At 44.2% G+C, this 12,153-nt stretch overlaps 1 protein-coding gene across 3 annotated transcripts in view; it reads right to left on the bottom strand.

Moving 5' to 3' along the window:
* Myrip (myosin VIIA and Rab interacting protein) overlaps window positions 1–9,098 on the bottom strand; it is a 324,013-nt gene extending 314,915 nt beyond the window's left edge. Inside the window, exon 1 of one of the 3 annotated variants that reach the window (XM_074060447.1) lies at window positions 8,765–9,098. The gene's annotated coding sequence lies outside the window, so the exon portion shown is untranslated. Of the gene's footprint in view, window positions 1–8,382; window positions 8,527–8,764 lie in introns of those variants that run through there. The other 2 variants (XM_074060449.1, XM_074060448.1) reach the window with 2 other exon arrangements.
* Between the last annotated feature and the right edge of the window lie 3,055 nt (window positions 9,099–12,153).

Raw genomic sequence — 12,153 nt, 5'->3', positions numbered from 1 at the left:
GAGGACAGCCACTCTGGGGAGCAATTTGGCACAAGATGTCTTTGCCCAGGGCCAGCCTGAACCTGATCCTCCTACTTGTGTCTCCCACACAGCTGAGACCACAGGCGCACTCACCATGCCTGGCTTGTTAATTGAGATGGGGTCATGCTAACTTTTTTCCAGGGCTAGCCTCAAACTGCAGTCCTCCTGATCACCACCTCATGACTAGCTGGGATTACAGGCATATGCCTCCCTGCCTCCATGACCCCTAATACTGCCAATTTCTTAGACAAAAAGAAAGATCCCAGAACCTTAAAAGTTTCTATAAAATAAGACCCTGCAATTCCAGTCCTAGAACTATATCCTACAGCATTTCTTACGCATATACATAAGTACATTTCAAAGATTCTTACTTAATACAAAAAATATAGAAATAATGTAAAGTCCACCACAATGAAATAGATTAATGTAATCAAACAAGCATATTCACAGGGTAGAATAGTATTTAATAGTTAAAAATACGAACATGATTTGTGTAAAAACCACCTTTCTCTCAAAAACACAGAGTGAAAAATGCACATCACAGAATACCCAGAAAGTGAGATAAACCCATGGACAACTCTACAGTGAAGTCAATTATGAAAAGGTACAGTCTGCCTCATCAGAAAAGAAGAATGAAGTAAAAAAGCAAGATTCTGGGATCTTTCCTTTTGGTTTAAGAAATTGTCAATGTGAGGGGCCAGGTATGGTTGTTCATGCCTATTATCCCAGTTAGTAGAGAGGTGGAGATGGGGAGGATTGTGGTTCAAGGCCAGTCAAGGAAAAAGCAAGACCCCATGTCCAATTACTGCTTCTCTTTTTCATTCCTCACCAGGTTTAAGGCTGCCAGCAACCCATTTGTTCACAGGGAGCAAGAGCTTCCTGCAGACTGTCAACATAATTTCATTGACTTCACAAACTCCTCCATCTTTGGCAAAATTTGCAGTTTGGCTCTACAATGGATTTGTGCTATGAAGTCCAATAAAATTCTATGCCATCGGAGAGCAACTGACCTATAAAGAAAATGGCACTTAGGTAGGCAGATACCTACTAACATGACATGCTACTGTTAGCATGTCAAACGGGGACGAGTGTGCAAGTGGAAATGATGAGTGTGCTCAGCAGCGAAAGTTCCAGGCGATGATACCTCTTGTTCTACAGAAGCTCAGAACTAGGATTCAGAAAATGAGTATCGTAAGAACTCTGTACCTATCTGTATATCAACTGACCTCTGAGAAAATATGTACAAAATTTTCAAAAGTGAGTGGAGATACAGGTGGTTTTTACTTTCTTCTTTCTGTTTTCTGTATTTCTGTAATATGTTTTATATTAATACAGTGAATTTGATTAAGTTTAATTTCAAATGCCAGATCACATCCCATGTCATGAACTACTCTGTCTGGACAGTGAGGCCTCTCCAGGACGCTAAGTCAGAGCTCCTTGATAATTTACTACTAATGACACTGATAATTACAATAACTAATGTTACAAGCCTGGCACCGCTCAGAGTGCTTCACATTTATTGACCCTGCATGTCTTCAACCAGCCTCATCGTTCCCAGAGCCTTTCATCCCTAGTGGGAGGAGAAGGAGGAAGGCCTCTCTGAAGGGGGTTTTTCCTCAAGGTGGGATGTCACAGTATAGTAACTGGAAAGAGCAAATTCAATAATAAAATACAATTTTACACTTGAAAAAACACACGTGTGATTTTTCACGATATAATATTTGGAAGGAAATTTAAAAAGGATCGATAGTATATCTAAGCATACTTCAGCTTTAACTGATTAAAGGAGATAGAGAAAAGGAACTTGATAAAATTCAACACAAGCACAATTTTTAAAAAACAAAGGCAAACTATTAGAATAACAGAAGTATAAAATTTCTTAACACGTTAAGGGTTATCTACCCCAAACCTGAAACCACCACCATACTCTTGCTGCATATTTGAAAGCATGATATGAAAGACAGACATACAAACTTAGAAGTGCTCTACCAACCACTATTACTCAGCATTCTGCTAGAGGTCCAAAAAAAAGATACAAATAATTATAAAACAAAAGAAACAAAATCACCATTATTTGCGGTACATACTACTTCTACAAAATAACCAGGAAATCTATAAACCAACAAAGATGCTCAAAACAGAGAACAGGAAGGCAAAACAGGTCCTGTCTCAGGAGGGCTGGCACCAGTGGGAGAGGTGAAGATATAAGGAAAGGGTGTAGGAGGGTGAATATGGTGGAAGTAATATGTACTAATGTCTGAAAATGGAAAAATGAGATCTGTTGAAACTATTCCAGGGATGGGGAAGGGGAATAAAGGAGAATGATGGAGGGGTGAATTCAACTACGAAATTTCATAAGAACTTTTGTGAATGTCACAATGTACCCCCAGAACAATAATAATAAAAAAAGAAACAAAGATGCTTAATAGAAAATCAGTATATAAAAAGCAGCCCTATTACCCTTACCATAAGCTGATAATGACCAATTATAAAAAGAAAGGCATAACTAGAGGAATAAAGATCCGATCTACAAGAGCAATTAAACCTGTAAGGAACTAATGAATGACTAAGTAAAATGTGGTATTGTAATTCAGAGGATGGGCTATCCCAACAGGAAGGAAGGAAGGAAGGGATAATACTGAAACATAGATAAGCCTCAAAGACATGGTGCTAAGTGAGTGACACAGAGTACCACATGTCAAGCTACTGCGTGATTCCATGTGAAATGTCTGGAATGGGCAGCTTCACAGAGAAAAGAGTGGTGGCTGTCTGGTGCTGGCTGTCTGGTGTGGTACAGGTGGTAAAGGGAGACTGGGGAGGAATTGCTAATGGGTACAAGGTTTCTGTTGCAAGTGACAGAATTGTTCTGAAATTAGATTATGTGGATTGCTGCATACCGTGTATTTACTAAAAAATAAAAAAAACCCTACTGAATTAAAACTTTAAATGAATGAGTTGTATAGTATGTCAATTATACCTAAAGAGGGCTGTTAATTTGAAAATGATAGTAACAACTACCTGAAAAGTACACAAGACAAGTTCCAGATCTTTCTGGATAATATTATAAAGCTTTGTAGATTAATATTAAAAAGAACATTTATAGAGATAGATCATGCCATGAATAAGATAAATACATTGTGAAAGATGGAAAGTCTTCCCTAATTAATCCACAGATTTAGTGTGAATTATAACAGGACTTTTTAATGAGAAGGAATAAATCCTAAAATTCATGTTGAAGTCAAAAAAGTGAAGAGTAGCCCAGATAACGTTAAAGAAAAAGGGTAAGAAGGGAAGATCTAAATGAAATGGCATTAGCTCAGGAATCACAAAAAAAAAAAATGAATGGAACACAACAGAGTCAAGACACAAACCCAAAAATATAACAGAAGCTGGTTTCTGACAGAGATGACAACAAAATAAATGAGAAACTCATCAATTATTCATTAAATAATAACAGAATAAATGGTTGTCATTATGGAAAACAATTAGACCCCTGCCACACACATCACAGAAATATAAATGTCAGCTGAGATCTAACTGTGGGAAAAACAAAATTTCCCCAGCTAAAAAGGCAATGCATACAAAATTTGAAAACTAGTATCTCTTAACAAGATAATTTCAGGAAAACACCAAGTAAAAGAGCAGTGAGATGCATTCATTCCACCTTATCACATTAATCAAACCTAAAACAGTCACTCACAGTGAAGACAAGGGTGCAAGGGACTCCAGCACAGTGCAGTGGGAGTGTGAAGTGATTTGAGTCCTGGGACAGCCACGTGCAAAACCCAGACAAAATGAAGGCACACAAAGATAAAAATGCATGGAGCTCTTCTTACTACGCAGTGGTTTAGCTTCTGGAGACACACACCCTACACACTCACGCACACCTACAAAATCTTATTATCTAGGACAGTCATTGCAATCTTTCCATTTTTTATTTATTTATTATTTATTGTTTTATTTTATTTTTTTTTGTTGTGCTGGGGTACATTGCGGCATTTACAAAAGTTCCTACAATGTATCAAATATATCATAGTTGAATTCACTCCCTTCATCATTCTCCTTTATCCTTCCCTCTGCCATGTCCTGGAATAGTTTCAGCAGGTCTCATTTTTCCATTTACATTCATGTGCACATGGTATCTGCACTATATTCACTCTCTCACAACCTTTCCCCACCTCCTCCCCCCTCCCACTGGTACCATCCCCCACCCCCACTTCAGGCAGGACCTGCTCTGCCCTCCTGTTTTCTGACTTTGTAAAAGAAAAAAAAGTGACATTGTTGTTTGTTTTAAATAAACATATACTGGGAGTTTCCTTGTGACATTTCCATGTATATGTGTATTGTAACCCAAATTAGTTTATCTCCTCTATTTTTCTTTTTTTTACCTTAGCCCCTTTCTTATGGTGGTTCAACAGATTTAAAAATTCTATATTCATTCTTGTATACTGAGTACCTCAACCATACCCACCTTCTTAACGTCCTTCTTTTACCCTCCCTCTCTCATATGTGACCTACCCTTAGTGTGACCTGTTTTTCATGATATACTGCAATCTTTTTATAAAAGTAAAAGATAGAAATGACCATTAAAAACAAATTAACTAGATCTACAATGATCAACAAATATAAATATATAACAAATATAAATGATCAACACATGTAAACAAATGCTAGGTGAAAAAAATCACAAAAATAGCTAAGACTGGCCTCCCTTACAGAATCATAGAGGAAGACTGCACATGCTGATAGGCACATACTGATGCACCCATTCAGAGTCATCAGGGCAGGCCTCACAGGACTGCCCAAGGTCCCATCCTTCACTGTCTGAACATCCCACATGATTAGGAGAGAATTTTTTATTTCCAGCAATCCCATACTTAGACTTAAGTGGCTACTACACAGTAAGTACTAGACTAGGTACCAGGGAGGACAGAGGTATTATATAAGACTCTCCTCACCCAGCAGAAGGAAACAACCATGCCAGAGAAGATATCTAGAGACTGGCTCTCAATCTCTGTTTACTCTGGCTCTCGTAGTGTGTAAACTTAGAGTTTCATTTCAAGGTTCAGCGGTTGTCCTTGTTAGTATAGTGGTGAGTATCCCCGCCTGTCATTTCAAGGTTCAGATTCATCTTTAAAATGGGAAAGCCACCCTCCTCCTATTGTGAAGAGTAAGTCGAGGACATCGCATCTACCATGTGGCATCATCACCCAACCCTCTTCAGTGATGATAGGCATGGTCAGTCACCATGTGACTAAAGTTTTCTAAACAGCATCCCAATGGCACTGACAGGGAAAGGAAATGGTGAGGCAGAGGAGAGAGAACAAAACAGGTCCCGTTAACCCTTTCCACCTTCTCATGATTTGGACCCACCCTGTGGGAAGCTAGGAGCATGTCTTCCAGGAACAGCATGGCTACCTCCAGATCTATGCATTCTTTCTCAAGTTTACCATGGACAGTGCCCTATGAAAAGAGCTACCTGTCTCAGGAAAGAGAACTTCTCTCTAACCTTTGAGAAATTCCAGGGGAACATCAGAACACACCTAAGCAAGCTTCTCAGCTGCCCATCCTTCAAATCCCAAGGAAAAACCACCATTGTTGCCCTTTGCTGAAGGAGAGGCAATGGCGTCTCAACTCCACTGTGCTCAACATACACCTGCACCCCACTCACCAATCATCTCCTTAAAGGGCTGGAACAGAATTCTATCCATGGATTTAGTGGTAGGGGACAAGAGGGTCTTCCTTCCAGATACTGGAAAACTGTACTTGGAAAGAATTTTTCAAGATACTGAGCTGCTGGGTTTGAGTCTTGGAATCCTTTTCTGAGATCTTGAAGAAGGATGATAGGTTATTTGATTCTTTAGTCAATGTGGCGCCACCATGTGGCAACAGCACAAACAGATCATACATCAGTTGAAATTCTGTGATTCCCCCACCGATGCTTAACTTTCAGCAATTAAAAATCTTTCTATTTTTAAGTTGCAAATGAGAATTCAATTTTCTTCATTCATATCACACTATTTCATATTTGCATATTCTGTGAAAAAGCTTGTTGTAGAATTGACTCCTCCATTCATCAATGTCAGCATTGTTCTATCTTGGGATCTGACTTGTTCTCCCATCAGAGAACTGATAACCAGGGCATGCTGGACAACCAACTCTTCCCCCATCCAGATCTTAAGACCAAATTCTCCCTTCTAATTTTTGTACTGGCCTAGGTATAACTATCTTTGGTTGCTTCACAAAAAAAGGAGACAGAAAATCAATAAATCTCATTTTGTCTTGGGAATAAAAAGGATAAAATAAATAATAATAGTAATAAAAATAAAATAAAACTTGCCTGACAAAACTAAGCCAGACCATGGCTACCCTTGAGGGATAGAGCCCATTGGGGTTATGGGAGTTTGGGAATACTTCAGTTCTTAATCTGGACACTAGACACACATGGATGTCAGTCTGTGAAAAGTCATTGAGGGCTAGCAGAGTGGCTAAGGTGGTACAGTGCCTGACTCACAAGTATGAGACCCTGAGTTCAAACCCCAGTACCATTGGAAAAAAAGAAGCCATTGAGCACATACTTTAGAACTATGAGGGTTTTTTTGTGTGTGTGTGTGATAATATGTTAAAATAAATTGACCAGGTGCTGATCAGTTACCTTCTTTACCTTGCCTTTGAGACAAGGGAAAATACAAACACAGTAATAACTGGGAAGGCAAAAACAGGAGGGTGCCTAGCTTCCCATGAGGCACTTTTTGGCCAGAGTGACTCAATTGCTCTAAATGCTAAAGCCACAGATGAGCTCTCCTGCTGTCCCTCTGGACAGGGAATGAAGAGTCAGGACACAACCTATACAACTGCTAGTTTAATTTACAAAGTGTGGCTAGCACTCTATTTTGCTCAAAAGTAAACAAATCCTGGAGCTAGACAATTTACCCTTCTTTCCCTATACAAATTAAACCCAGATAAGGAAGAAAGACACAGAGACAGCTTGAACTCCTCAGAGACCACACACACACATGGCCTTTCCATTCCCCCAGACCATGTCCAGCTCCAGGGACACAGCTTCTGGCCCACAGAGACATTGCACAGATCTGCAGATGAGGGGGCGGTTTATTAGAGAAGATGCAGTGCCCATGCCCCGGCAAGGAACATAACAGGAAGATGGAAGGCAGTCTTCTCAAAGCCTTATCAAAACTACATTTCTCTAGAAAGATGTTTAGTTCTGCAAATATGGTTCCAGACGTTGCTGTTGCTGTCAGATTCTTTAAGTCACTTCCATTGCCACCCACAGCCCCAGATACCTTGATTCTATCGCCCCTGTGCATTTTCACATGGATCAAATCCTCTGACCCAAGGAAGACTGAAAGCAGGGATTATTCCACTTTATAAATGAAAAAAAAAAAAGTTGAGGCTTAAGACTGCTTGTCACTCATCACAAAAACTAAGGAGTCATCTCATCACTGAGTTTCATAGTTAGTTGGGGTCAGGCTGAGTTGGAGGGATAGGAAGTAAACCGCAAGGGACAGGGAGCAACCCTGTCCCCAGCCCAAAGCGAATCGGTGAGAAGAGACTCCCATCCCACAGATAGCACCATAGGAGTGGCTTCGGGGATCTGGAGTAAACAGTTCACATCGGACCGCATTTACACAACTGGGACTGGCCCCCTACATCCCTGGGAAGGAGTCAAGCAAATCAACAAATCCGTATCACGGGGTGGGGGTGGGGCGGGCAGAAATGAAGTCAGACTCCAGGCATTTTCTAGGAGAAGATGAGAGCAGACCTTAGCGAAACCAACCTCAACCCCACAGCGCACCGCTTCTCTTGGGGAGTCCCTGGGCCTTAACTGGTGTGTTCACTTAAAAGATCTGGGGAGGAGGCTTATTGTGGGTAAGCGGAACAGGACGGATCTAAGAGCAGGCACCTGGCAAAATACCCTACCCTGCTGAAATATTAGTAATTTAAGTGACAGGAAAGAGACGGGAGTTCTAAATGCTGCACGTCCATGGGTTCCCACCACAGAAACGCTCCACAACATTCTCCTCCAGAAGATTCCCCGCGGTTACCTCCCAAATCGCTGGGGAGCCCTGGAGACCGGCTCCTTACCTCTCCAAGCCTGGCGTCTTTGGGGATAAGGGAATGTAAGGAGGAGACCAAGACACAGCTGAAGTGACCCCCACCCTCACCCTCAAGAACGCGCCCCTCTCCAGAGTGCCTGGGGACTGCGGCCAGACGCAGTGGACCCGGGTTCTAACTCTGCGCACCAGCCGTGACCTTGGGCAAGTCCCTGATTCGCCCCATTTCACGAAAATTAAGAGTCTGAAAGAGTCCAGTCCGCGCGCTGGGCAGCTGCGGGGTGATTACCGGGTGGCTGAGGGTGCCCCGCCAGAGCGGGTGTAGCATAGTAGGTGAGCGGTGAACCGCAGCCCTATCGCTACGTGGCCAGCAGGGATCGGAAAACGCGAGGGAAACGCAGAGGCCAGCTCTCGCCCGAGCACCGATAGAAAGGGGCGGTTCCGACTCTGCGACGGACGCCAAGCAAGTTCAAGTCACACCCTGACATAGACCGCCCCTCCGCAGTGGCTGACTGACTGGCCATGCCCCAGGGCTTTGGCTCAGGGCGCTCACCCTGTGCGGGGGAAGGCGAGGGACACCCCAGACACCCACCCCAAAAGTTGCGGCAACACGGGGTTGGGGGAAGAGTGGCGCAAAGCTGCGGGCGGGGAGGGAATGGCGCGGTACTCACACGGGGTGGCCGGCCTGGGGCAGGTTCGTGGCTAGGGTCATGGATGGCTGCCAGTCTCAGGCCGCTGCGCCTCGGGATGCCCAGGGCACCTGCCGCAGCGCTGCGCGTGGTTAGAAGGCAGGGGCGCGGGTCGGCCGGCGAGTCCGAGCTGGGGCTGCAGCGCCGCTGGGTTTGGCCGCCAGAACCGCAACCGCAGCTGGAGCCGGGAGCAGGCAGGAGGCGGGAGCGCAGCGGCGGCAGCGGCTGCGAAGGAGGAGTCCGCTTTGCAGGCAGACCCGGCCAGCCTGGCCGCAGCAGCCGCCGACACCTGCTGGCCCTGCTGACCGCCAATCAGAGGCGCCCGGGGCGGCGGCGCGTGCGGAGGCGGGGCGGGGGCGCGTGCGGAGCGGCCGGCGGGAGCGGCGGCGCATTACCGCGCCTGCGCCAGGACCCCGAGCGCTTACCAGGCCGGTTCCTCCCGAGCTCCCCCGGCGCGCGGGCGGCACGCGCCTGGAGGGGCGGGGCGCATCGGGAGCCGGCGGGCGGGACTGCGCGCACCCGGGGCGGGGACCCGCACAGCTCCCGGAGCGCTGCCCATCATAGCAGTGCAGTACCAGAGGTTGTGATCTGGAGCCCCCGGGTCGTTCCCAGATTTGAACTAAGGCTTTCCAGTCTCCTGCCTCTGAGCCTTGGAGACCTGACTGCAGAGTGATGGGACACCAAATTCCGGGCCTGCCTGGCCAAAGCCTAGCCTCTTCCATTGACAGCTCCTTCTCACTTCACAGTCCCTGGGTATTTTTAGGTCACCGTGGTGATCATGATCTGGATTGCTATAATTGTCCCATGAATTTACTGTGCTACCGACGCTCATTCAACGCACATTGACTGGGTCGCTCTTGACTGGGAGAGCTGTCCTGGCTAATGCGTTCCCTACACCTGCCACACCGCCAGGTTAGTTAGCCGGCGCTGGCTGTCCGAGGTTGCCCAAGGTGATGCAAGTGAGGAAGGGATGCTGTGGCAAGAGTTCCTGGTCACGGAAGAATGGGAGTTGAAAGGTTCCACTCCTGGCCAGGGCTTCATACAGCGCTTACATCCAGAAAGCACAGGGCCAGAATCTTCTGCGACCAACAACTCAGCCCAAACAGCTCAGCTGTGAAAATACATTAGATGCAGGACGGAAGTCACTCCAGGATAATAAAGCACGTTTGGAGCTACATTGGTGATTTCTAAATCCCGGGGATCCTCTCGGGTCTCTGGGTTATTCTGTATGAAATGCATGCAGATTGCTCCCCAGCTCATCAGTCCACAGCAGCAAGGAAAACGGGGCGTGGCGGGGGGAGGGGAGCTAAAGAAGAGAACTTGGAGGATAAAAAGGTTAATTTCTCTAAAAATCTAGTTTCCTTCTTTAAGGGGATTTAAAAACTGGCATAATGGAACAAAGTTTGTTTCTATTTTATTTACATTCCATTTCAATTTTACTTCTCTGCCTCCATTAGCACTCACATGATACAAAATTCAAAAAGAACCAATGGTTACACAGGTAACAAGACTCCCTCCTACCCTTGTCTCAGCCTCTCAATCACTATTCCTCAAGATAACCAGTTTACACTGTCATAGAGAAAATCTACATAATACACAATCAAACAGATTCGTCAAATATTCTTATTTTACCTTTTGTTATACAAAATGATTGCATTTGTTATACTCAGCCCTTGATCATTTTCTTTAACCAGATTATCATAGAATTATTCCATACTATTACCATTTTTTCTGTTTGTTCACAGATGTATGGTATTGCATTGAATAATACAATTATTCAATTGTAAATTATGGTCATTTAGATGGTTTTCCAGCTATCATTATTAATAATATTTCTGTAATGAATATTATGTCACTACATATATGTGAGAGTACATTTGAAGACTAAATCCCTAGAATTGGAATTATGCAGCCAGGTTATGTGCATTTAGAATTTGGATAATCTCAAGTGCCCTTCATGGAGACGTTTACTCATGACCTCGCACAGGTAGGTTTACACTGCATATACACACACATGGCTAGTGGTTCATAGCCTGTTTGCCTTCAGATCCATTCCTAGTCTCCTACTGGGCTTTGTGAGGTCTGACTCCCACAGCCTGCCTTTCTCAGACTCCCCTATCAGGTGGCTCTGTGTTGCACTGGCCAGCAGGAGAATGGAAGGAGTGAGGAAGTGAAGGGCAGGGAATTCCTCATAGAAGGGAGTCTAGGGAAGCAGCTGCTCCTCCTGGGTGGCTCCAGGTCCTGTAAGACAAGTTCACTATGGACCCAGCTCCCTAGGCTCTGGTAACACCTCCTTCTTTGGTCCTTCCATCTTGGAGGTGATAGAGTATCCCATAGTTGCCAAACTCCAGTGGCCTCTGTTTCCTTTGAGGCTTTGAGCCTCACATGATCTGGGTAACCAACTCCATGTTTGACATTCCCTGGATTTTAAATACCCAGAGTGGTTTCTGTTTTTCTAGTTGTACCTGGGTACACTCTTGCTAGAGGAATACACTCCTCCACAGTGTGTTACCAAACTTTCTAATCTTTGCCAATCTTACAGGTAAAAGTGGGCCTCAGTAGTTGGACTTGCATTATCTTTTCAAAAATGAGGCAGATGTTTTCACATTTTGAAGAGCCATTTGTACTTCTTTTTTATTTGAACCGTATGTCATAATTTTGCCCATTTTTTATTTACGTTTGTTAAACAAAATCAAGTCCTACCAGTGAAACAGTCCAGGAAAAATAAGTTTGAAACTAGATTCTTAACAACTTTTTACCTCAGAGAGCAGTGTCCAGCCAAGAGCCTGTACTGAAAACCTGTTGCTTGCTGTGGAGGGAAGAAAAAAAATAGAATATGAGTGTTTGAAGTTTATAATCCACTTGTGCAGACAAAATAACCCTATGTTAAATGACATGTGTTGGTTTGCATTGTTGGAATCATTGAGTGCAAATTATAATTGCAAAGCTAAGTGGCCCTTCTCTAAGCAATATGTCATGGTGTCATTCCCTGTCATGGCAAAGTCTTCTCCCTTTTCCCTCCCTCTCTCCTTCCTTCCTTCCTTCTTTCCTTCCTTCCAGCTGTATGATATCCTATTGACTGGGATAGGTCATTACTAATTTGAGAGGTCCCAAGGACTAAGTTACAAATGACAGAAACCCAACTGCTATGGTTTGGATGTGGTTTATCCACCAAGAATTCATGTGTTTGAAGCTTGGTCCCCAGTATGGCAATATTAACAGGTGGGGCCTAGTGGGAGGCCACTGGGGATGCTGCCTGTGGGGCCCTGAGTTAGTTCTCTCAAGAGAGGGTTGTTTTAAAAAGTGTAAGACTGTTCCCTTCTTGCTCTAGATTCCAGTCTCTTCTGAGGTCCTCACCTGAGTCCAACCAA

The sequence above is a fragment of the Castor canadensis genome, chromosome 17 (assembly GCF_047511655.1).
Source record: "Castor canadensis chromosome 17, mCasCan1.hap1v2, whole genome shotgun sequence".
NCBI lineage: Eukaryota > Metazoa > Chordata > Mammalia > Rodentia > Castoridae > Castor > Castor canadensis.
This window is presented reverse-complemented; position numbering and strand designations above follow the sequence as displayed.